A 25,226-nucleotide genomic window follows, 5' to 3' on the forward strand; every position below is an offset into this window, starting at 1 on the left:
TCTTGCATGGGGACTTCCCAGTGAATTCAATGGCTGCTTCATAGGCACTCAATAAGCCTATGTTGGGAAAACAAAACTGATACTGAGGAAAAAACATACAATCAAGGGGAAAATAAACACTGCCTGAAGAGTATCATAAAAGCTAAATCTCAGAATGAACTAAAATTTTTAAAAAGTTAGGAAGAAACAAAGCAATTTTAAACTTCTATCAGGTCATGTGTCAAAGCACAGCCGTAGGAACCCTATCTACTCTGTTCAACAGAACGATTGCTCAAAGGCACAGAAGAGGAGAAATGCTGAGTGAAAGGAGTTAAATTCAAGCCAGATTAAGAGAATTGAAGAGCGTCTGTGATTCTAAGCCAGTTCAAGGGCCTTGGCCCAAGTGTATATCCCAAGGGGTGGTGAGATTTGCTGTTGATCAGTCAAGGTCCATCACTGCTCTCCAGGCCTCACTACCAAAGCAGTTGAGGGAGGAAGAGGAGGGGCATTTGCTGTTGGAATGGGAAGCTGACATCTGAAGAAGCCAGGCAGGCTGGAGATACTCCCCGAGGAATAAAAATATGCTGAGGAAGAAATTGTGGTGGGGGCTATAGCTACACAGACAAAAAGAAAAGCCTCAAACTCAGCAGGACAAAAACTGGATAGGATTGCCTTCATAGAATGTGCTGTGGCCATTCTTTGTCATCTTCTCTCCAACCCTTTCTCTTCTCACCTGTTGTCAGCTCCTTCAAACTTGCCTACCTCATCTCACACCCCTTCTCCTCCTGCCATTGCCACCAGCAAGCCAGGTGTGCCTGTTTTAGAAATCTGTACATCAGTGGGTCTCGACGTGTGGGCCTCTGGCCAGCAGCACTGGCATCATCTGTGAGCTCGTTAGAAATGCAAATTCAAGCAGTCTCTGGTGATATGTTTTAATAAGCTGTCCAGGTGATTACTATGCGATTTAATTTTGAGAATCAATATTTCAAAAGATTGGACACATATGGTAATCAATGAGGACTTAGGTATAGCATCTCAACTATTTCACCTACTGTATCTTTAAAAACAAATTATACTTTCTCTGAAAGATACATTATATCAGCAGCCCATAATACAACTTTAATATCTTGGTAAACTCAAAGTTAAGTTATATAACACTCATACCTACAGAACTGCTGATGGGTTAGCACCAAACCTTCCAGCCTGATGGGAAATCTCACGTCACAGCTTCCAACCAGGTTCTGAATTTTAAAATCGAGGAATCTGGCAGGGAACCCAAGCTTCTGTATCACACGAGCAAACTTTCTCGCTGCAAGTCGAGACTGCTCTTCACTGGGGAGGGGCAAACGCGTGAAAGAAGTCTTAATCACCACGTCCTCTATACTCCTTGTCCTGTGTTCACACACTTCTGATTGTATTTTCAGCATCTGCACCACGCTTATCTTTCAGTGGACACTGCTAACCTGTAGACTCAGAGGACAAGGACCTACCTCCTCTACGTTTGTCCCTAGCACCTAGTACAACGTACAGTTGTGGAACTGAATCATAAACAGATTTTTGTCTCAATTCGTCATCTCTCACATACAAGGTATTTTTCTTCTTTTACTTGTTTTAAATGTTAATAGGTAGAATTCACTATTCCACTGGGTCTCAAAGTGTGTGCTCAGATCAGCAGCATCAGTACCTGAGAACTTGTTAGAAATGCAGAGTCCCAGGTCCCACATCAGATGTGCAGACACTCTGGGGATGGGGCCCTCCCTCTGTGTTTTAACAAGCCCTCCAATGATTGTGATGCTCACTAAAGTTTGAGAACCATCTGTCTGGTCTACAAGTGTGTGCCATTTAGATGGGAACAGCAGCAACAAAAATAAGGACACATGCATACAGAAGAACTCAACATGAGGACGTAAGATATGTGCCAACTGAGGAGCATAGACAGGATGTCAGGACTTGGGTGTTTATGAGACAAATGGTAAAACAAAAAACCCCTTAATATATACTTCAAAACCTGCCCAATTTTGCTCAGTCTTTCTCACACAATTGTCATTCAACTCATATCCAATATGAGAAAGAAATTCAACCTGACTTTGTGGCCATGTTCTTCTAAGTTCTTCCCACCCTAAATCCATGTCAGCGAATGTGAAGCCCTGAGATTTGAGCTTTATATTTCACTAGATACTTTTCAATGGTCACTGCCAAAACAAAGCAATGAGTCATAGGGGTTGCCAAACAGGGTGGGCAAATCATGTCAACTGTGCCCTCTCTCACAAGTTGTCCCCATCTTTCAGTTGAAAATCAGACACAACTGAAAGGAAAGCCAGATTAAACTTGTCTCCCGACCAACGGAAGTGGTTGATTCTCTTTTCCATCTAGATCCTTCTCAATTGCCCCTTTTATGTGTATTAATTATTTCACATACTTCACTTCATGTTGAAGCTCCTCATCTACTTCTAACTCCTGAAATGTCCCTAGCAAGGCCTTGAGGCCAAGTTAGCAGTGAAATAAATTGATTCCATTTTGAAAAACATTTCCCCTAAATGACCCGTTACATTTCCGATAGTGTTAGTGTTTATAAGGTCAAATTTCAAGAGTTCGCATAGCCCTGTAATTTCTTGGGCTATTAGCTGTGACTATCACACAGAAATTCCCATTCAAACAACTAACAGTTAAAGTCTGCATACATGCTTTTGTACAAACATTAGAAAATAAAGAACCTTGAAATGTCACCACCAGTGATGATACCCACTGATAAATTTGACCCTTCTGCACTTTTCCTATGCAAACACAGGTATCCCTCACTATGCAAACCATGGTTATTACAACTAAAGAGAGCAGGTTTGGATAACTTTTTGGAGATAATTCTGACATCTCTTACGCTAACCAAACTTTCACAACTCTCTATCCAAAACTCAAGAACCAAATACTTGTTATCTCTTATTATCTGAACTCACTATCCAAGCTTTCAGGACCAGATTTTAGGAACCAAATAAATTCAGACAGGGAAAGATACCCATGAACATGTGTCTAATATGAGCATATTTTAAAGTGAAAGTTGGATAATAAACTTACAATTTAATTGCCTGCCCCCATGAATGTAACACGATGGGACCATCCTTCTAATTCAATATATGTGTGTGTTTTAATGGCTAAATAAAAGTTTATTTTATGATCTAATCAAAACCCTATTACTAGATGTTTAATTTGTTTTCCCAATTTTAAACAATGCTGAAATGAACATCCTTGCAGATATCTTGCAGAGCTGTCTCCATTAAAAATGGAGATTTCTAGGTCAAAGAACACACAGATCAACAGAAGAACCCAGAAATTTACTCGGACACACATAAAGAAACTAACATGTAAAAACAGGTAGGGGAAAAAGGGAGTAAGAATAGATTCTTCCATAAACATATTGGGGCACTGACTGGTCATTTGAAAAAAAATTATTTCTCTTCGATTGAAATAAAATTCTAGATCTGCTCTGCCCAATATGATAGGAACTACCCACATGTGGCAATTTAAATTTAAATTAACTAAAATAAATTATTCAGTTCCTCTGTTGTATTAGCTATATTTGTGCTCAGCCACATGTGACTAGTGGCTACCACAATAGACAGCAGAGATAGAGAACTTTTCCATCATCTAGAGAAAACTCCAGATAAATCAAAACATCAATTTCCTTTCTTCAACACAAAGCAGGACCTAAAAAAGGCCAGAAAAATATATGGAGGTCAATGTTTATGTAATGTTGTGCATGGGGAATGCCTTCCTGAGCATGAAGCTAAATGTTGAAATCATAAAGAAAAAAATTGGATAGACTGACTATACACAAATGTTTAATTTTGTTAAAAAAAATCGTAACACTATTAACATTAATCTGAGAAAAGTATTTACAGTACAAAATGGTGGAAATACTTAACTATTAAAAGACAAATATCTGCATAGATTATTGGGCAAAAGACACAATGGGCCTCGGACAGAAGCCCAGAGGGCGGGGCGTCCCCCAGCTGCCGTTGCCCGCCCCGTGGGACTAGGGATTGCCGGAGATCTCGGAGAGGACTGGGGCGGGGGAACTTTCAAAGGCGGGTCCGGCGACCCGGAGGGGAAGCGCCGGAGCTCCGCCAGGCAGCAGACAAAACTCTCTGTCTGCCGGTAGCAGAGGGGCCACGCTGAGCATTCAGAGCTCCCGGCAGAGGCCCGGAGAGAAGCCCAGAGGGCGGGGCGACCCCCAGCTGCCGTTGCCCACCCGGTGAGGCTAGGGATTGCCGGAGATCTCGGAGAGGACTGGGGCTGGAGAGAGTTCCAGAGACCCAGCTTAGTAGCCTAGGGGGAAACCCTACAGGCTCACAGAAGCCTTAGGGAAAGCCTCTGCACAGCACCAGTAGAAGGCACCCAGCCGCCAGCCACAAGGCTGGAAGACCCCAGGGCAAAAGCAGCATAGCTAGGTGTACTAACCACAGACTGTAGAAGATGCCAATAGCTCTCCTGGGACCCATAGAGGACAAGTGAGATTTGGTGGGTGCCGACAGCAACCGAGCGACAAATAAAAGTGATCCCACCCCTGGCCGCTGGAAAAGCCCATAACACCGTTGCAGACCCCAAGGAGAGAGCGCATCTAGGTGGGCAACAACAGTAGGCACCTGCAGTCTGAAGCCCCCCGTGACGGCCCCCACGGCAGAGGAGGGAATCCAAAGGGCCACTGTGGCTACGAAGAGGGGCCCAGGCCCAGTTAGCAACTACGGACAGGGTTCCTGGTTGGTGAAGTATAAACAGCTGCTCCCCCCACCGCAGCAGCTGAAACAAGTGAAAGGAGCAACTAAACTCTATCTCCATGCGGAGGCACAAATCAACATCATCAAGCAATATGAAAAGATACATTAAATCTCCAGAACAGAAAGAAAGTAACAAATACACAGAAAACAATCCCAAAGAAAATGAGATATATAACCTAAATGATGATGACTTCAAAACAGCCATCATTAAAATACTCACTGAGTTAAGAGAGAATTCTGACCGACAACTCAACGAGTTCAGGAGCTATGTCACAAAAGAGTTTGATACGATAAAGAAGAACCAAACAGAAATACTGGAAATGAAGAACACAATAGAGGAGATTAAGAAAAATCTAGATGCTCTGAACAGTAGGGCCGATAATATGGAGGAAAGAATTAGCAATTTGGAAGATGGCAATATAGAATTGTTGCAGGCAGAGGAGGAGAGAGAAGCAAGACTTAAAAGAAATGAAGAAACTCTCCGAGAATTATCAGACACAATTAGGAGATGCAACGTAAGGATTATAGGTATACCAGAGGGAGAAGAGAAGGAGAAAGGGGCAGAAAACCTATTCAAAGAAATAATGGCTGAGAACTTCCCAAATCTGGTGAGGGAGATGGATCTTCAGGTGACAGAAGCCAATAGATCTCCAAACTTTATCAATGCAAGAAGACCAACTCCATGGCATATAGTAGTGAAGCTAGCAAAAGTCAACGACAAGGAGAAAATATTAAGGACAGCCAGGCAAAAGAAACTAACCTACAAAGGAACCCCCATCAGGCTATCAGCAGATTTCTCAGCAGAAACTTTACAGGCTAGAAGAGAGTGGAATGATATATTCAAAAATCTGAAGGACAAAAACCTACAGCCGAGAATTCTCTACCCAGCGAAAATATCCTTCAAATACGATGGAGAAATAAAAACTTTCCCAGATAAACAAAAATTAAGGGAGTTCATTGCCACAAAACCTCCTCTTCAGGAAATCCTCAGGAAAACCCTCATTCCTGAAAAATCCAAAAAAGGAAAGGGGCTACAAAACCAAGAGCAGAGGAGATAAGTAGAAGGACAACAACAGAGAGTAGCAGCTCTACATCAGAACAGATTAAACCATGGGACGAGAAACAAAGGAAACTGAAGAAAACCGGAAAACAAGACACAAAATGGTAGTGGTAGGCCCCCACGTCTCAATAATCACTCTAAATGTAAACGGATTGAACTCCCCAATCAAAAGACACAGAGTGGCAGGATGGATCAAAGAACAAGATCCAACAATATGCTGCCTCCAGGAAACACACCTCAGCCCCAAAGACAAACACAGACTCAGAGTGAAGGGATGGAGAACAATACTCCAAGCTAATAATGAACAAAAGAAAGCAGGTGTCGCTATACTAATATCAGACAAGGTAGATTTCAAAGCAAAACAGATAAAGAAAGACAAAGAGGGACAGTATATAATGATAAAAGGGACTCTCCACCAAGAAGACATAACACTTATAAATATATACGCACCCAACACAGGAGCACCAAAATTTGTAAAGCAACTCTTAATAGAACTAAAAGAAGACATCAACAACAATACAATAATAGTAGGGGACCTCAACACACCATTAACACCAATGGACAGAACATCCAGACAGAAAATCAACAAGGAAATAATAGAATTAAATGAAAAATTAGACCAGATGGACTTAATAGATATATATAGAACACTTCATCCAAAAACAGCAGGTTACACATTCTTCTCAAGTGCACATGGAACATTCTCAAGGATTGACCATATTTTGGGAACCAAAGCAAACATCAATAAATACAAGAGAGTTGAAATAATATCAAGCATCTTTTCTGATCATAACGCTATTAAACTAGAAATCAACTACAAGAAAAAAGCAGAGAAAGGTGCAAAAATGTGGAGACTAAACAACACGCTTCTCAACAAACAATGGATCATTGAAGAAATTAAAGAAGAAATCAAATATTATCTGGAGACAAATGAAAATGAGAACACGACATACCAAATCATTTGGGATGCAGCAAAAGCAGTCCTAAGAGGGAAATTCATCGCAATACAGGCTCACCTCACTAAACAAGAAAAAGCTCACGTAAGCAACCTCAAACGACACCTAACAGAACTAGAAAAAGAAGAACAAACAAGGCCCAGAGTCAGTAGAAGGAGGGAAATAATAAAAATAAGAGCAGAAATAAACGATATTGAAACAAAAAAGACAATAGAAAGGATCAATGAAACAAAGAGTTGGTTCTTCGAAAGAATTAACAAAATTGACAAACCCCTAGCCAGACTCACCAAGAAAAGAAGAGAGAAATTGCAAATTAATAAAATCAGGAATGACAGAGGAGAAATCACAACAGATACCAATGAAATACAAGAGATCATAAGAGAATACTATGAAAAACTATATGCCAACAAATTGAACAACCTGGAAGAAATGGACAAATTCCTAGACTCCTACAATCTCCCCAAACTGAATCAGGAAGAAATGGAGAATCTGAATAGACCAATCACAAGTAAGGAAATAGAAACGGTAATCAAAAACCTCCCCAAAAACAAGAGTCCAGGACCAGACGGCTTCTCTGGAGAATTCTACCAAACATTCAAAGAAGACTTAATACCTATTCTCCTCAAACTGTTCCAGAAAATTGAGAAAGATGGAGAACTCCCTAACACATTCTATGAAGCCAACATCACTCTGATCCCCAAACCTGACAAGGACAACACAAAGAAGGAGAACTACAGGCCGATATCACTGATGAACATAGATGCAAAAATCCTCAACAAAATTTTGGCAAACCGATTACAGCAATACATCAAAAAGATTATACACCATGATCAAGTGGGATTTATACCAGGGACACAGGGATGGTTCAACATCCGCAAGTCAATCAACGTGATACACTACATTAACAAAATGAAAACCAAAAACCACATGATCATCTCAATAGATGCAGAGAAAGCATTCGACAAGATCCAACACCCATTTATGATAAAAACCCTCAGTAAAATGGGTATAGAAGGAAAGTACCTCAACATAATAAAGGCCATATATGATAGACCCACAGCCAACATCATACTCAATGGACAAAAGCTGAAAGCCATCCCTCTGAGGACAGGAACAAGACAAGGGTGCCCACTTTCACCACTCCTATTCAACATAGTTCTGGAGGTGCTGGCCAGAGCAATTCGGCAGGAAAAAGAAATAAAAGGAATCCAAATAGGTAACGAAGAAGTAAAACTCTCGTTGTTTGCAGACGACATGATCTTATACATAGAAAACCCCAAAGAATCCACAGAAAAACTATTAGAAATAATCAACAACTACAGCAAAGTAGCAGGGTATAAAATTAACGTGCATAAATCAGTAGCATTTCTATACACTAACAATAAACTAACAGAAAAAGAACTCAAGAACTCTATCCCATTCACAATAGCAACGAAAAGAATAAAATACCTTGGGATAAACTTAACCAAGGAAGTGAAGGATCTATACAATGAAAACTACAAGACTCTCTTGAAAGAAATAGGCGATGACATAAAGAGATGGAAAGACATCCCTTGCACATGGATCGGAAGAATAAACATAGTTAAAATGTCCATACTACCTAAAGCAATATACAGATTCAATGCTATCCCAATCAGAATCCCAAGAACATTCTTCACAGAAATTGAACAAACAATCCTAAAATTCATATGGGGCAACAAAAGACCGCGAATTGCTAAAGCAATCCTGAGCAAGAAAAACAAAGCCGGCGGAATCACAATCCCCGATTTCAAAACATACTACAAAGCTACAGTGATCAAAACAGCATGGTACTGGTACAAAAACAGGTCCACAGATCAATGGAACAGAATTGAAAGCCCAGAGATAAAACCACACATCTATGGACAGCTAATCTTCGACAAAGGAGCAGAGGGCCTACAATGGAGAAAAGAAAGTCTCTTCAACAAATGGTGCTGGGAAAACTGGACAGCCACATGCAAAAGATTGAAAATTGACCATTCTTTTTCACCACACACCAAAATAAACTCAAAATGGATCAAAGACCTAAAGATTAGGCCTGAGACAATAAGTCTTTTGGAAGAGAATATAGGCAGTACACTCTTTGACATCAGTTTCAAAAGAATCTTTTCGGACACTGTAACTCCTCAGTTGAGGGAAACAATAGAAAGAATAAACAAATGGGACTTCATCAGACTAAAGAGCTTCTTCAAGGCAAGGGAAAACAGGATTGAAACAAAAAAACAGCTCACTAATTGGGAAAAAATATTTACAAGCCACTTATCTGACAAAGGGTTAATCTCCATAATATACAAAGAACTCACACTGCTTAACAACAAAAAAACAAACAACCCGATCAAAAAATGGGCAGAGGACATGAACAGACATTTCTCAAAAGAAGATATGAATATGGCCAATAGACACATGAAAAGATGTTCATCATCGCTAATCATCAGGGAAATGCAAATCAAAACTACACTAAGATATCACCTTACCCCCGTTAGATTGGCAAAAACATCCAAAACCAAGAACGACAAATGTTGGAGGGGTTGTGGAGAAAGAGGAACCCTCATACACTGTTGGTGGGAATGCAAACTGGTACAGCCACTATGGAAAACAGTATGGAGATTTCTCAAAAAGTTAAAAATATAAATACCCTATGACCCAGCCATCCCATTACTGGGTATCTATCCTAAGAACCTGATATCAGATATCTCAAGAGTCCGTTGCACCCCTATGTTCATTGCAGCATTATTTACAATAGCCAAGACGTGGAACCAGCCTACATGCCCAGAAACTAATGATTGGATAAAGAAGATGTGGTATATATACACAATGGAATACTACTCAGCCATAAAAAAAGACGAAATTGGCCCATTCACAACAATGTGGATGGACCTCGAGGGTATTATGTTAAGCGAAATAAGTCAGTCAGAGAAAGACGAACTCTATATGACTCCACTCATAGGTGGAAATTAGTATATTGAGAAGGAGATCTGATTGGTGGTTACCAGGGAAAAGGGGGGGTGGGGGGAGGGTACGGAGGGGGAAGTGGTGTACCCACAACATGACTAACAAAAATGTACAACTGAAACTCACAAGGTTGTAATCTATCATAACATTAATAAAAAAAAAAAAAAAAATCAAAAAAAAAAAAAAAAAGACACAATGGGCAGTTTATCTGCTTATGAAAAGTTAGTGTCACTAGTAAATCAAAGATATGTCAGTAGAACAACGTAACTTTTTTGCCATTCAAGTTGACAAATATAAAAAAGAATATGAACACCCAGTGTCCAGAGAAAATGAACACTTCATACGTCTCTAGAGCAAGAAGAAATTGGTATAACCTTTCAGGGGGACAATTTGCTACCCCCCTTTTAATACCTAGAGGCAAGGGCAGCTCTTCCACTACCACTTTAGGTGACAGGATCTACATGAGCACAGGGCACCTCTGCATGACACCCAGGATAGAAGAGCCTTTCAAGAGATGCCTCCTGACCTAATGCTCAAGCTCATGGTCAAGAAATGTCTAATTGCCCTCCTTCAAACTCTGTTACTCATTTATCTGCAATAAGGAAAGTACACAAAAACTGCTTTCCCAGGTTTATAGCAGGCTTTATCCCCACTGTAGCTTCTTTTTAAAATACACCTTCAAAACAAGATGTACCAGCCTAGCGAAGCCGCCTCTGTTTAACGGGAGGGACTGTGAAGTAGGATATAAGTATTATAAGGCTGAATGTTTTTAACTCAAAATTTGGCATTTCATGAATTTAACTCTTCAGTAAAGAAAATATTATGCTTCTACCATGTGTTTTAGAACATTAATGCTATCCTTCCTTGCTTTAATACTGAATTACTTGTCTGGCGGTGGTGGAGGGGGGTTCCTCGTACCTTCTGGCTCCCGTGCAGACTATTTTCCCGGAGCTAAATATGAGGGCTGTTGTCCTGGGCTCGCGGATCCTCATTATGACAGCAGCAAATCTCTACACACAGAAGCCAAAAAGACAATTAGCCTCTGCCAGGAGTTAATACCATTCCAGTTGAAAGGCTGAGCTGGACAAGAAAACAGTCTTGAATAAACTGAAATTGGATGGGAAAATTAGAAAATGTCTGGGTCTATTCCCCCACATTAATATTAACATAAATGATCGTGATTCTAAAATGTATTTAGAAAAAACAGGTAAGAATAATAAAAGTAAACCTGAAATAGGAGTGTCTGTTATGTTTCAGGCCCTATGCTAAGGGCGTTACACGTTTTCTCTCATTTATCCTCACGCCAGGACTAAGTCGAGTCCAGTACTATTCCCACTTAGTGCACAGGGAGACTAAGTGGTTATTTAACCTCCCACACTACACAGGAAATGGTAAAGTTGAGATTTAAAATCACCACTAACCTGACTTTGTGCTTTTTACTTTGAAATACTTCCTTTTTCTTTCAAAGAATCGTTGGGGGAAAAAAAAGTATGAAGTTTGCTAGAAGCTCACCGAGACTCTAGAGCGTACTAAAAAGCAGCCAAAATATAGAATAGAATATATATATTGATAGGCATGCTGAGGATGAAGGACAAAAAGTTGATTTGTTAAGTTCTTGCCTGCCGTACTTCTCCAAGTGTGGTCCTCAGACCAGCAGCATCGGCAAGGCCTCCAGGTGGTGCTGAGCAGGGGAAGGCTGAGAGCTACTGGCCCACCACCACACTGACATATGACTGAATGACCTGCTTCTCCTACTGGTCCTACACAGATACTTCCTTTCCCTTCCCTTCTTTCCCCCAGAAAGCTGGGGTGGAAACTGGGGTTGGCACTGTGCGAGACCACCAGTTCCCTGGGCCAAAGCTACTCCACAGGACCATAGATCACTCCACAGGCTGGCAATTTCAGATCTGAAGCGTTAACAGACAGGAAAAGAACCTGCAGAGTTGGTCCAGTCCTCTTAATGTTTTCCAAGTGTTTCCTAAAAAGATAGCACTCTCACCTGGTAATCTCTTTGTCCAATTCTTAAGGTAAGTTAAGCGCCAAGCCAGAATTTCTTTGGCTGTCAAGTCCAAGTTTGGACATATCCAGTACATCAAAATAAAATGAGGGGAGAGCTAAGGATGATGCAGAATAAAATATACGTAAAATGCAGATTGCTCAGCAGTGTGGTCAATCATTGCTGCAGCCATAAGAATCCTAGCTCATCACTGTGTTCCTGTTCTCAACATAGGCAGCTATAGGAAATACGAAAAGGAAAGCTACATTGCACTGGGGTAACATTCAGGTAAGATTTAAATTCAGATGTCAGTAACAACACTACCACATCAGGAAAACAGCCACCTAATCCATAAATAGGTGATACTGGCAAAGTCCTCTGGATGCCTACTAATATGATCTTTGTCATCTAAATTCATGAATCCCTACATCACCCAAGACAGTGAACTTTTTCCCAGTGAGGACCAGACCTTATTCATCTTTGTACTCCTAAGCACAGAGCCACCAAATCATGAAATGTTGATCGAATTAACAAGTCTACTTCCTAGGTGAATAGACCACTGAAAATGGGATGCCTGGCCTTGGAAAGACACAAGATAGACTAGATCTTATTTCACTTTGGGGGGAAAAAAGTCTTATATTAGTAAGTAGAAGCTTGAACTTTAGGGGCCGGCCCCATGGCCGAGTGGTTAAGTTCACGAGCTCCTCTGCAGCGGCCCAGGGTTCGGATCCTGGGCGTGGACATGGCACTGCTCGTCAGGCCATGTTGAGGCGGCGTCCCACATCCCACAACTAGAAGGACCTGCAACTAAGATCTACAACTATGTACCAGGGGGGATTTGGAGAGATAAAGCAGGAAAAAAAAAGAAGCTTGAACTTTACACTTAATCTTTCTCAAATAAGAGAAACTATAAGTGGAAACAAGCGTCAGCTAGATGGGACAACACTTGGAAAAATTATTTCCAGAATTATGACAACGTTTTAAGAAAGTTAGCATCTCCATAGTCAGGCTGAAAATCATAATATGGGGAATTCTTTTGGGATGACAAGGGGAACATCTCCACTTGTAAGAGCTGCTCAGTCACTGCTTTATTCAGCACAGAGAATGAGAATATTTTTCAAAACTTCAAAACAGAATGAGGCAATTAACCTTTTGAGTTGCCAAAAGCTTTTTACTAACAAATTTTTAAAAAAATATATGTAAACAAAGGAATGGGCCAATATCATGATCATATGAGGAAAGTAAATCTAAAAAGCAGCTAATTGTTGGAAAACCGAGAACTCTTACCTTTGGGTTATATTCTGCATTTCTTGCTTGCAAAGCTATTTTCTTCAGATCCAGTTTACAGGCCAGGTTTGCAGTGGAAACTACATTCCTAAAGAAGTAAGTCAATTTAGAAAACTATATCAGATATAAAAAGTAAAAAAGAATTAAAACATTAACTTCCTCATTTCCTAGGTTGTTTCTTGGTGACTTCCTAGGGGGAGAATTATTCTAAATGTGGATACATAGTAACACGGTCCCTAGCAAAATGTAAAAATCCAAAAAGCACTAAAATAGCTGTTTCTAAAATTTCACTAGATGACGAAAATTAAAATTTTAAAACTTTTAAAATTACATTAGACATCTGTTTCAAAATTATGCCTCAAAAATAGAAAGTGCCATATGTCAACTTGCAAATCAAATTCAAGTTTCCATCTTTTTATTCTTTGTGTTCATCTAACCCTAACCACAATTTTCAGCCGCTTCAGTGCTTTAGTATAAACAATACAATCCTTCGAGAATGTGGGTATCAACTCTTAACTCCCTCTTAGGAGATCAAGTATTAGCACTTAATTTTACAGATAATGGATTATGGCTTTAGACAGTTTGGTTAAGAACTCATAAAACAAAGAAGAATGGAATCCGAAATTCTCTCCCTTACACTATTCTAAAATTAGTGGTCATCACATTCAGGAATATAAAATGCACACCCAGACGCATAATTTTACAACACCCCAAAACTTACTGTAGTTGAGGCACAGTTCCAGAACATTCTGAAACAGAGGTCATTGGTGTCATGGGAGTTATGGATGCCAGAGGCAAGAAGGTTGATTTCTCAAGAGAGGGCTGGACCGAGTCAGCATCACCAGGGTGCAGATGAGAATGGGAATTTGACAACCTGCTGTTTAGATCCGGGCCAGCGTCCTGTTCGCTGGGTAATGGCTGCCTTGGAGTTTTACAACTTTCTTCAATTTCACGCTTGCTTCTAGCGACAGCTGGGTCTTTATTTTCTTGGGTAAGTTCATCCGATAGGAAGCTAAGATCCACCGATGAGAAATCACCAGATGCTTCTTCGACCTCCTCAAGAAGTGAACTAAATGCGGTCTCCGGGGTGGATGAATTAGGCATGAACACATCGAAAGGCACAATTGAGCTGGGCAGGGGTGACCTGGGCCGGATGAGGTCATCCTAGACCGTTCCCAAAACAGACAGACAAAAAACAAATAGAACGTCACATCACACCAACGGGATACACGGTGGCAGGCAGGCACCCTGTGCAGGGTGAGAGGCCATTCGAGCTTCTAGTCAGGCCCCACCTCTTTGCACAAAGTCTCACGGAAGCTCTGTGTTAGGCTAATAGCAAGCACACTTAAAAGAAACAAGAACGCATACCTTAACATGCAGAAAGAAAGCATTTTTTATAAAATATTTGTCCTACTTTAGTTGATCCATAGTAGGATACCACTCTGGACCCAATTTTGTAAGTCTGTGGCTTTTGTAACTTTTCTAACTCTCTCCATTGAGCCATGGTACTCTTAATTGTGTGTACTTTGAAGAGAATAAGTTTACTGTTCTCTAAGTTGATTGTAAACACTTGATTTAAAGATTTTTTAGAGTTTTAAATTCATATTTTAAAGAGAAGGACAGTAAGTGAAGGAAGGTTAAGATACAGTCCTGAGTGCTCATCAAGATTCCACTAAAGAGCCATCATTATTCCTTCCTGTCCAAGAAGAGATAAGAAAACATCCTAGTTACACGGATTCATGATAGGAAAAAATGTTATTGAAGTTTAAATGGCAAGAATAGTTTAAATCAGTGTCCAGTCCAGGGAAGGCTGCTCAACTTTCCTTACCATCCGCTGAGGGAAGGAGGCGGTAACTGAGGGAAGCAGCTAACGTAAAATTCATGGGCTTTGTTATAGAAAAAACTGGTTACCTTTGTACATATATTACCACCTGCTGCACCCAAGTTGCAGGCCTAGATTCTAGACTTTGAGCACCGCCTGCAGGATGACCTCATCCCTTAGAAGATCTTTCTCCTGACAACTGAACAGTCATGAATGCCTCGTGTTGCATCTTCTCAGTGACAAAGCTACCTCAGCTGAGAGAAAATGTCTGGCTAGATCCTATTGCATTGCTCTGTTACCACAAGCCCAGCAGATGGCAGGGGTGACTGATTGTTCAAAGAAAACACTTTGAAGAAAGGAGTTCCTCTCTTGAAATAAGATTTTTGAGCTTATTTCATTTTGAATTAATTAGCCTCCATCTCCCCTGCTACAGTATGGTCCTGAGAAAAGTGCGGTGGGGACAGTGGCCCTGATTCCTCTCCATTGTTTCCTTGGCTTCTCCTGTCCTAGCTGGAAAGGATTTCAGCCATCAATTTACATTAAACGACTAATATCTGCAACAACCAGTGTCTCCCCTCTGTTTCCACATTACACCAGAGGACAAAGCTCTCACCCAAGGAAACAAAACTTCAGAAAGGACTCTAAGGCAAGGGCAACAAGATATTGAAGGAAGATGTTCTGTGGCGATGGAAACTTGGCAGCCCCCTTGCAAGTAGTGACTGCATCTTTGGCCTTGTATCTGAAGAAACTTTTTGTTAAACTCTTACTGCAGGACCATCAACTCATCTTTCCCAGAACCCCCTCCTGCGTGGGCTCTCCTTTGCTATGTTAAATGCTATGGGACGTCACAATTTCTATCGTTGGGGCCCAGGGCAGGCCACCTCAAAACATCCCACAAGAGCGCATTGATTATTTTGAATTAAAGTTACTTGAAAAGCAAAAAGGGCATTCTGACCCTCCTGTCTCTGTTCCTGAGATCTCCCACACGAAACGTACTCTTCTTGCATCCTTATCACCAAGCTACAAATTCAGGGTTGAGAAGCCTATATAAACAAGTCTTGCTAATTTACACCTCAAACCTAAACTCTGCTTAAATTCGTCACAAATTACATAGCTCAAACCTTAGTTTCTCTGTCCCGTCATTCCTTAAATTTATTGCTTCTTTGTGTAAAATATATATATATATATACTGCCTTTGTTCATTCTCTATCATTTTTCTATGATCTCCAATACATACATATTAAACTGAGTTTTTCTCCTATTAATCTGGTCTTGCATCAATTTTATTACTAGTCTAGCCGTAAGAGCGCAAGAAGGGGAGAATTTCCCGCACTCCGACAGTTTCGGTGACCCAGCCAGGAGAATCACCAGCTGAGAAACTGCTTTCTCCCCGAGGCTGCTGCAGCTAAAAGATCCTGGACATCTACACAAGCCATCAAGAAGGTAAGCCTTCTTACCATGTCAGCCTCCCAGATCTCTGTCTGCAGAGTCTGATGGGAATGAAAGGGGCGCGAATTTCTTTTTCTCTAAATTTAGATTAGCAGGAGAAAATATTTGTGAAACTCGTTTTGTGGACGAGTACTCTTGATTTTGCTGATCTTCTCCTCCAGAGATGATCTTCAGTCTCCACAGCTGGAGGATGCACCTGCATCTGGCACGCAACCAAGTAGACGGTGGGTCCAAGCTCGGGGAATCTAAACACCCTATTCTGTTCAAAAATGGAAAAATGTGCTTTCCTGTGTTTTGGAATAGCTGCTTAAAACAGGGCCCCTCATGGTTCTCAGGCTAACTCTGGCAGGGGACTCTCTGGATGTGGTGAGGACGGCATCCTTCATGCTCTCCTTTGGGGACACCTCTTGCTTCCATGGTTAAGCCATTAAAAGGCTTGTTGATAGACGAGCTGAGAGCACATAATGAGTTTTAGAGATCTTCACTTTGGGTCAGATCCTTGGAGAACTGAGCTGTAAACGTTAAGGCTCCAGCCTTCCTTGGCTAATGATTGTGTAAGTTGTAAGAGTTCTTTCATCTCTTAAGTGTTTTCCTTGTATTTTGAAATGTTATCTTTTTTCTAATGATAAGGTAGCCTGGACCACAGCATCTGGTAATAAGTTGTAAAAACATGACATTTTTGTTGTTCAAAGTTTTCAAATAGCAAATATTTAGTTCTGAATAGGTTTTATTCCAATAAAAATAACATGCATTTTCTTTAAGGCCAAAGGACAAGGAAAAAAAGCCTTTTAATGCAGTTTCTTATAATGTATATGAAACAGCATTCACACATTCAGCATCTGTTAAGTATCATACTGTGTGCCAGGCCTGTGCTGGTGCCATAAATAAAAAGATTCCTTCAGCAGGAAAAAAAAAAAAAAAGGCTTATTGGTTTGAGTCACTGTTAAGATGCTAATCCTACTTGTCAATGGACAAATGATGGATCCTTTAAACTAGAAAAACTTCTAAGTTGGAAAAAAATTTTTTTAGAGAGCACTCATATTGGTATAATGGCTAGCATTGAGACTCACTTAAGAGGGAAAGACAGAAATTAGGACAGAAACCAAAGTCCACTCAGACCCCTTATTTACCTGCAGACATTTGCAGATATTGTAAAAAACAAACAAACAAACAAAACAACACATCAGGACATTGGAAGTACAACTGTCCATCACTTCAGAAAAAGGGAAAGTATATAACAGCTAGACTTTGGGGCTCCCTAACAAGATGAGAGAACAAAACATTTATATTTAGTACAAAAACCCAACGTAAAATCTCTTTCTTAAAATCCGGGCCCATCTGCCTATTTTAGCTTCCTTTGCCTTCAAGATTTACAGAGAGCACCCCAGCCTAATCTCTACGAGTACATAGGTTACTCACGTAAATAGAAAAAGCCAGAAAATGAATTTAACAGAAGCACCCAGGGCTGGCAGTAAAGCTCGCTTTGCTGGGCTCTATAATCAGGGTCTGCCAGCTTCAGGCCTTCCTGTGTAATATCCTTTGCTGATATATCCTAGAACCCCTTGCTGGGGAATTCAGGCACCCTGGACAACAGCCCTTTGAGCTCCACTCAATGGCCATTCTCTGACGCCCAGTCAAGAGAGGAGAACATTTCATGTTGTTCCTTCCTTTCCAAACCCAGACTCGCCGGTTACTGACCCTTTCTCTCCCAGGGATAACTATCACCTTCCTGCCTGTCTCACTTTGTGTCCTAGGAGCTTGACTTAACTTTCTGCCTGCCTGGGACATGCAAGCTGACAGTCCTTTCTTTGAGTTATCTTTGAGAATGACTCTGGATCTTGGAAAAGTAATAACCTTTATGGACACCTCTTAGGTCCATGGAGTTGTTTAACACTACCAGAAATGTTTATCCCAGTTGAAAACTGACAAGATATTTACAAGGATTTTTTCCCCCAGTAGTTCTGTGGTTAAAAATTGGCCAAATTGAAAGCTGATATTTGGAGCCTGATAGGATTTTTTTAAAGGCCTTCTTCCCAAGTTAAAATAAAACTATGTACCCAGAGGAAAAAAAACAAATTAGGGATAATGTAATTGGATGGGTAGATCAACCTATGATGTCATTTAAGTTACAACCCAATTTCTGAGGAACTGAGAGCAACTGTCCTTATCTTGCAAATCTTTGCAAAACGGAAAATGCAGCTCTAAAAGCAGTTCAGATTCCACCCATTCCTTTTCATCAATCCTAAAACCTCTCCAATTTATCTCAAAAGACAAACATTTCTGGGAACTCTTATTTAGATCAGCTCCAATTCCTAAGACTGAAGGAAAAATTACCCCAAAACTCCTAGGAAAAAACTTGCATTATTTTCTCTGTCCTTTAAGGTTGTAAATTTTACCCTGTCTGGAATGTAAACACCCCAGAAGATAACAGCCCGCAATTTCCTGAGACTACCAGGCCAGCTCAGTCAGAAAAGTCTGAAGTTTAAAAAAAAAAAAAAAAAAGGGAAAAATGTTTCATTTTAAATGCAGGCTGCTGGAGAGGCTCTTTTGCCCCAAATCTAACTCACAGCCTCCTTGTCTAAGGCAAATATAAATCTTAAAAGTCTTCTCCACAAATATTAACCAAAAAAAAAAAAAAAAGCCACTTCTAAATAGGTAACCTTAATTTGTTCCATCTGCTAGAGACACAATTATTTATAAACTAGTGAGTTTTGTATTACACCTATGGCTGAAATTTTAAAATAAAAGCTATAAGATCTGTTGTGTCTGTCTGTCTGTCTCTCTATGTATGCTATAGATAAAGTATTTTTCTACCTCCCCATGGTATTCTCAAAATTAATTTCTAAAGAGCTCTAAGTAACAAAGTAAGTGCTTATATAAATTATTTATAAATATAATAGAAACTAATCCAAATGTTTTCCAAGTTAACATGATACAAAATAGATTTTGGTAAATGAAAGCTTGTTTAAGTTTGTTGACTAATTAAAATAGGTATGTCTTCAGAGTTATCAGTATTACATGCAACTTTCATTCTACCTGGGCTATTAGTCAAATAAGCTCACATTAACTCCATTACAAAATTTGTCAACAAAAAAAATAACTTGAGATGATGGCTTACTTCTTTAATGTCTTATGAAGTTTATGAATAATCTAAGTATAATTATTAAGAACAAATGAATTATACAGATGTTAATGCACTAAGAATCTTTAGATGCAACAATTATGTTTAATGGTATGTGCACTTAAAAATAACTTCGAGTCTTTTTGATGGCTTAAAACTTTAGAATTTTACTAGCTAAGGTTGAATGATGAAAAGTTCATTGAATATCTGGATCATTTCCAGGTAAGATAAAATGATAAAACACTAATTACTGAACAGAGGTTTATCTCCTTTTGGCTTCTTATTACATAAATACTAAAAGATGAATTTGGGTCTATTAAAAAACATGTCTTCTGCTTTACTGGAAGATTGCACTACGAAAAAATGTTTCTAGAAATTATAAGATGTATTCATAAATGTGCCAACCTAAAGAATATGGGTATAACATACAGTTCACAATTGCTTACTTCTTAGTTTTTACTAGAAATTAAGGTTTCTAAGGTTAAGAATTCTAACGGAGGGGCTGGCCCCATGGCTGAGTGGTTAAGTTCACATGCTCAGCTTTCGCAGCCTGCAGTTCACCGATTTGCATCCTGGGCGTGGACCTACACACTGCTCATCAAGCCACGCTGTGGCGGTGTCCCACACAGAACTGGAATGACTTATAACTAGGATATACAACTATGTACTGGGCCTTTGGGGAGGAAAAAAAAAGAGGAAGATTGGCAACAGATGTTAGCTCAGGGCCAATCTTAAAAAAAAAAAAGAATTCTAATTGATATATGTAATTAAAGCTACTAAAAATAATTTAAAAATCTCTATGCAAGGAAAATAATACTTATGTTTTTGGTTAAAAAAAGGTATGAGGAATGGAGATGCATTTTTGATGAGGAAAAAAACCTAATTGCCTCAAAATAAAGCTGGTTATTTCTGAATAAAAAAGAACAAGGGACAAACTAAAATGGACGCAGTAAGTTATGGAAGGTTTATAGAAAAGAAATCTTTGGGAAGGGCTTTTATGTGTGGTCAGTGCTAACTAAAATTGGAATGAATTTAATTAAGTGAATGAGTTTTAATATCAAAAGTAATCTGGCACAAAATTAAAATATGGTTTTCTTGTTAAAAAAAAAAGAGAGAGAGAGAGAAAGAGGTGCCAGCCCTGTGGCTGAGCGGTTAAAGTTCCATGCATGCCATGTCAGCAGCCCGGGTTCCCAGGCTCAGATCCCAGGCATGGACCCACTCCACTCATCAGCCACGCTGTGGAGGTGTCCCACACACAAAGTAGAGGAAGACTGGCACAGATGTTGGCTCAGGGCTAATCTTCCACATACACACATACACACACACACATACACACAGACACACAAAACAAAAAAGAGAAAGAGGAAAGTCTTACCTTGTGTGGTCAAGTTAACGAAAATTAAAATATCTTAAGAATTTTAAAAATAAGCTTTACTATCAATAATGTATTTGTATAAAACTGGAACTTAATTTTCTTTTCATTTCTTAAAAGAACAAAATATTCTTAGAATATTAGTCTGCTGATAAGAGATTATGAAAGGTTCTTCTTTAACTTTTTGTGTTTTATCAGAACTATTTTGTGCTTTATGTTAAAAGCTGTCTTTTCTATTAAAAAGAGCTAAGGTTTTGCAGCAATGTAACCTTCTATGTTTGTCTTTGAAATCTTTTTGTCATTTTGATTAATTAGATATTAAGTTTCATAATAATCTGTGATCCTATTTAGGCAAGTGTTTTCAAACTTGATTTTTTTTTAGGAAGATTAGCCCTGAGCTAACATCTGCTGCCAATCCTCCTCTTTTTGCTGAGGGAGACTGGCCCTGAGCTAACATCTGTGCCCATCTTCCTCTACTTTATATCTGGGATGCCTGCCACAGCAAAGCTTACCAAGCAGTGCCATGTCCACACCGGGATCTGAACTGGTGAACCCCGGGCACTGAAGTGGAACATGCAAACTTAACCTCTGTGCCATCTGGCCAGCCCCACTTTGGTATTTTTTGACTAACTTCCCAAAATCAAATTCTAAATGAAGTCAGTCTTGACCTCTAGCTAACTTTGTGATTCTTTCCAAGGATTCCTGAAACATTTCAAAAGATTTGCTCTTTCTTCTTATAAAGAGAGGGATATGAAACTAATTAAGCTTATGTGATATGTTAAATTACACAGGAAGCATTATCAAATAAGAAATTTACATTAAGCCTTCTTTATGTCGTAGCTGTTTATTTTATGAGTTCCAGAAATTATGTGAAATTCCTGGAAGTCCAATATGTCCTGGTATAAAATGTTGGCTGTCATCAAAATTGAGGTTCACCAAAAGGACTGAATCTAAATATAAGAAAACCACCTTTGCTGACTTTCCTGCAAAGCCAGCAACAATAGAATCTATAAAGGTTATGATACACGTGGATGAAGTTCATTATACTTCTGCAAAAATAATTGACCCCTCCGCCATTGCCAGACTCTTGCCATCCTGATGTCCTGGTAACATGGCAACAGGCTGCTGAATCAGAAAAATTAAGATTAGTAAACAATAGCTGTAAACTAAACGAACAGTCAGAGCTATGGGAAACCCAAGATGGCCACTTAGTTCTTTCCAGCTTCCTGGAAAACCCCATTTTTCAGTTTTTACATTCCTTCACCCACTATAGGAAAAGCTATTTCTGTCCCCAGAGGCCTCAGAACTCCCTCTGGGCCCTCTGAACATTTTCAGTTGGTCTTCATTCAACTGCCATTTCGTATGAGTTGTCAATATGTTCTTGTTGTCATATGTGTGTTTTCTGGATGGGTTGAAGACTTCCCTTGTCACAAAGCTGATGACCTCACAATGGAAAAGAAAACTGTTAGAAAATGTGTTTCCCACTTGGGGTGTACCTTCCACAATCTCCAGTGACTGAGACACCCACTTCACTGGGCAAGTCATACTAGCCTTAACAAAAACCTCACAAACTTCTTGGAATTATCACTGTCCCTATCACCGTCAATCATCAGGCAAAGTTGAGAGAACTAATAGAAAAACTGGATTCAAACAGAACAAGAATTACATCAGACTAAATGAACTGATGATGATTATAATTTGAGACTTTTTGTCTGAAATGTTATTTTTTAATCTCTTGTTTTTCCAGTTCTAAGAACATTTTTTTCCTTCTTTTCTCTTAAGCTATCTATGACTTACAGCAATTTGGTGAATTATACCTTTGTAATGTAAGCAGAATTGAAACAATTACTTTTCCTCTCTACTTTATCCCTCCAGAATTCAGAAACTCAGTATTATTATTTTCATGGCAATATATTTATTTGCCTAAGTTCAATAGGAATCTGTTCTCCTTATAACAGGACACAGTTGGAAACAATGGTTATATTACCAAGGCTTTGTCTGGAATGTCATGTTTAAGAGAGACGTGCATAAACTTAGCTATGACCAAACAGCTTTAAGGAATTAAGGTTGATTTTATGAAGCCAATAAAGTGCCTTGGAGGAAAAAAAAAAAAAAAAACCCACACACCCCTGGTACCTTACTTACAGGGTTCCTGACAGCCTAACCAGGTAAGTAAAAAGGTCACTTCCTGGCAGGTACAAGAACCTCAAGAAATGTTGGGAGCCTTACGAAGAGAAGAACTGACCAAAATCTATAGGTATTGCAGGTGGAATATTTGGCTTGACTTCTTAGCCTTGAGAGGCTATTAAAAGTTCAATCTCGAGATTCCTTACGAAAAGTTCCATCAAAGCAAATTTTTAAAAGCCTATAGCATCAATCATTATTTGTGCTGTAGTTATGTAAATAACTGAGACAAGTTTATTGAAACTAAACTTATTTTGCAAGCAAATTAGTCTTAATTTGACTATCTTTGATCAAAATGAGGGTGATTTTATAGAGAAAAATTATGTTTCAGTAGAAACCATAATACATACTTGTGGATATTAGATTCTAGTGCTGTTAATTTTCTTTGAAGTTTTGTTATTTACGTAAAAACTGGAGTGGATCCTAAATTTCCTTCTGGTTTCCTCCAATATTTGACTACAACTCTCCAAACTAACATTTACAATTTTTCTCCAGCTTTTGACTTGGAATCATTGAGAACTAAAGCTGCCCTTCTTCCCTGAAGCTTTGCAAACTGAAGCTGAATGACTTGCTATGAATTTGAGAGACCACCACACAGCCTGTGTTTAAACAGCCTTCATGCCTGTTGCTGAGTGAGCATCTCAGGAAGTTTACCTGAACCCCTGATGACATTATCAGAGACATTTCAAACTGCAAAAGATGCTTTGACCCTGACATCTAGAAACCTTCTTGAGTGGCTGCCTCCTGGGCTCAGAAACTGGCTTATAATTTGCTGTAACCATTAATCATTATTTTTCTTTGTTTCCATAGAAATGCCTCTTATTAAATACCTGATTGCTTGTACCATAGACCTAATTTTGGGAGCCCACCTGCCTCACTGTCTCATAAAATGAGACACGACTGTTTAATTGAACTGAACTTTTTTTTTTAAAGATTGGCACCTGAGCTAACATCTGTTGCTAATCTTTTTTATTTTCTTCTTCTTCTTCTCCCCAAAGCCCCCCAGTACATAGTCGTATATTCTAGTTGTAGGTCCTTCTGGTTGTGCTATGTGGGATGCCACCTCAGCATGGCTTGAAGAGCAGTGCGTAGGTCTGCACCCAGGATCCAAACCAGTGAAACCCTGGGCGGCCAAAGTGGAGCACATGAACTTAACCACTTGGCCTTCGGGCCAGTCCCTGAACTGACCTATATTCAAGACTAAAAGATCAACTCAATGAAATAATGGAACAATCTACCATGTCAACTTTTAATATGTGAAGCTTCCAGGGAAGTCTCAGAGGAGGGAGCTACTGGGGCCCAATCCAGGCTGCCTCCAAATGTCCCACAATAGCATGCTGACTATTCAGAATTAAAGTTACTTGAGAAGCAAAAAGGGCATGTCCTGCTTCTGTTTCCCCTGAAAGCAGGAAATGAATCTCCTGCGTGAAGGGTGCTCTCCCTGCATCCTTATCACTGAGGCAGGGCATTCAGAGTCCAGAAGTCTGCGTAAACACCCCTCACTAATTTCCTACCTCAGGCCCAAACTGTTTAAATTCCTAATTATGTACCTCAACCCTAAGTGTCTGTCCTGTCATTCCTCATAAACTTGTTTCTTTGTGTGAAAGGTACATATACTGCCGGGTTTGTTGACTCTCCGAGCATCATTTTCATGATTCTCCCATGGATATGTAATTAAATTGGGGTTTTCCTGTTAATCTGGTCCTGTGTCAATTTCATTATTAGTCAGCCCACAAAGCACAAGAAGGAGCCGAATTCCCCCTCCTTGACACTACGTCAGCACTAATCCTTGTCTGTTTAAAAAATGGCCCCATTCCCAAATAAGTTGCTCTCTTGCTTTTGTTTTTGAAGAATCCTTCCTCTCTTTTCTACGATACTTCACGCTAAAGATGTTTTGAATTATAAAAAAAGCCAAAAAACAAAACCAAAAAATCTTCAGAATCACAAACTGAAAGAAGCCACAGGTGCCTCCAATTCCCATTTTCAGTTCACACAAGACCAAGTTCAAGTTCTGCTTGGCAACCTTGGGCAAATGACTTGACCTCTAAGCTTCTACTTTTCAGCTGAAAGCTGGGGAGAATCAAGACCCTCTTAAGGTCGCTAGGAGTTTTATAAGAGATAATAAAGGCAGAGCTCTTGGGCGCTGGACTTGGCCCTCCGCAGCTGGGCAGGGACGCGGGTCCTGTCTCTGAGACAGTGGCCACCCTCCCAGGCTCACCTGCGCGGCGCGCTGGTCCAGGTAGAGCTCCAGGTACGTCTCC

General features: G+C 39.8%; 1 long non-coding RNA gene across 2 annotated transcripts in view; it reads left to right on the forward strand.

Annotated features, from left to right (window-relative positions):
- The window catches only part of LOC139084127 (uncharacterized), a 36,920-nt gene extending 12,258 nt beyond the window's left edge, over positions 1–24,662 (forward strand). The window contains exons 3-5 of one of the 2 annotated variants that reach the window (XR_011541469.1): positions 1,404–1,567; positions 16,133–16,282; positions 23,461–24,662. This is a non-coding gene — a long non-coding RNA (uncharacterized lncRNA). The remainder of the gene's footprint in view (positions 1–1,403; positions 1,568–16,132; positions 16,283–23,460) is intronic. The other variant, XR_011541470.1, reaches the window with a different exon arrangement.
- Positions 24,663–25,226: the final 564 nt, after the last annotated feature.

The sequence above is a fragment of the Equus przewalskii genome, chromosome 6 (genome assembly GCF_037783145.1).
Source record: "Equus przewalskii isolate Varuska chromosome 6, EquPr2, whole genome shotgun sequence".
Classification (NCBI taxonomy): domain Eukaryota; kingdom Metazoa; phylum Chordata; class Mammalia; order Perissodactyla; family Equidae; genus Equus; species Equus przewalskii.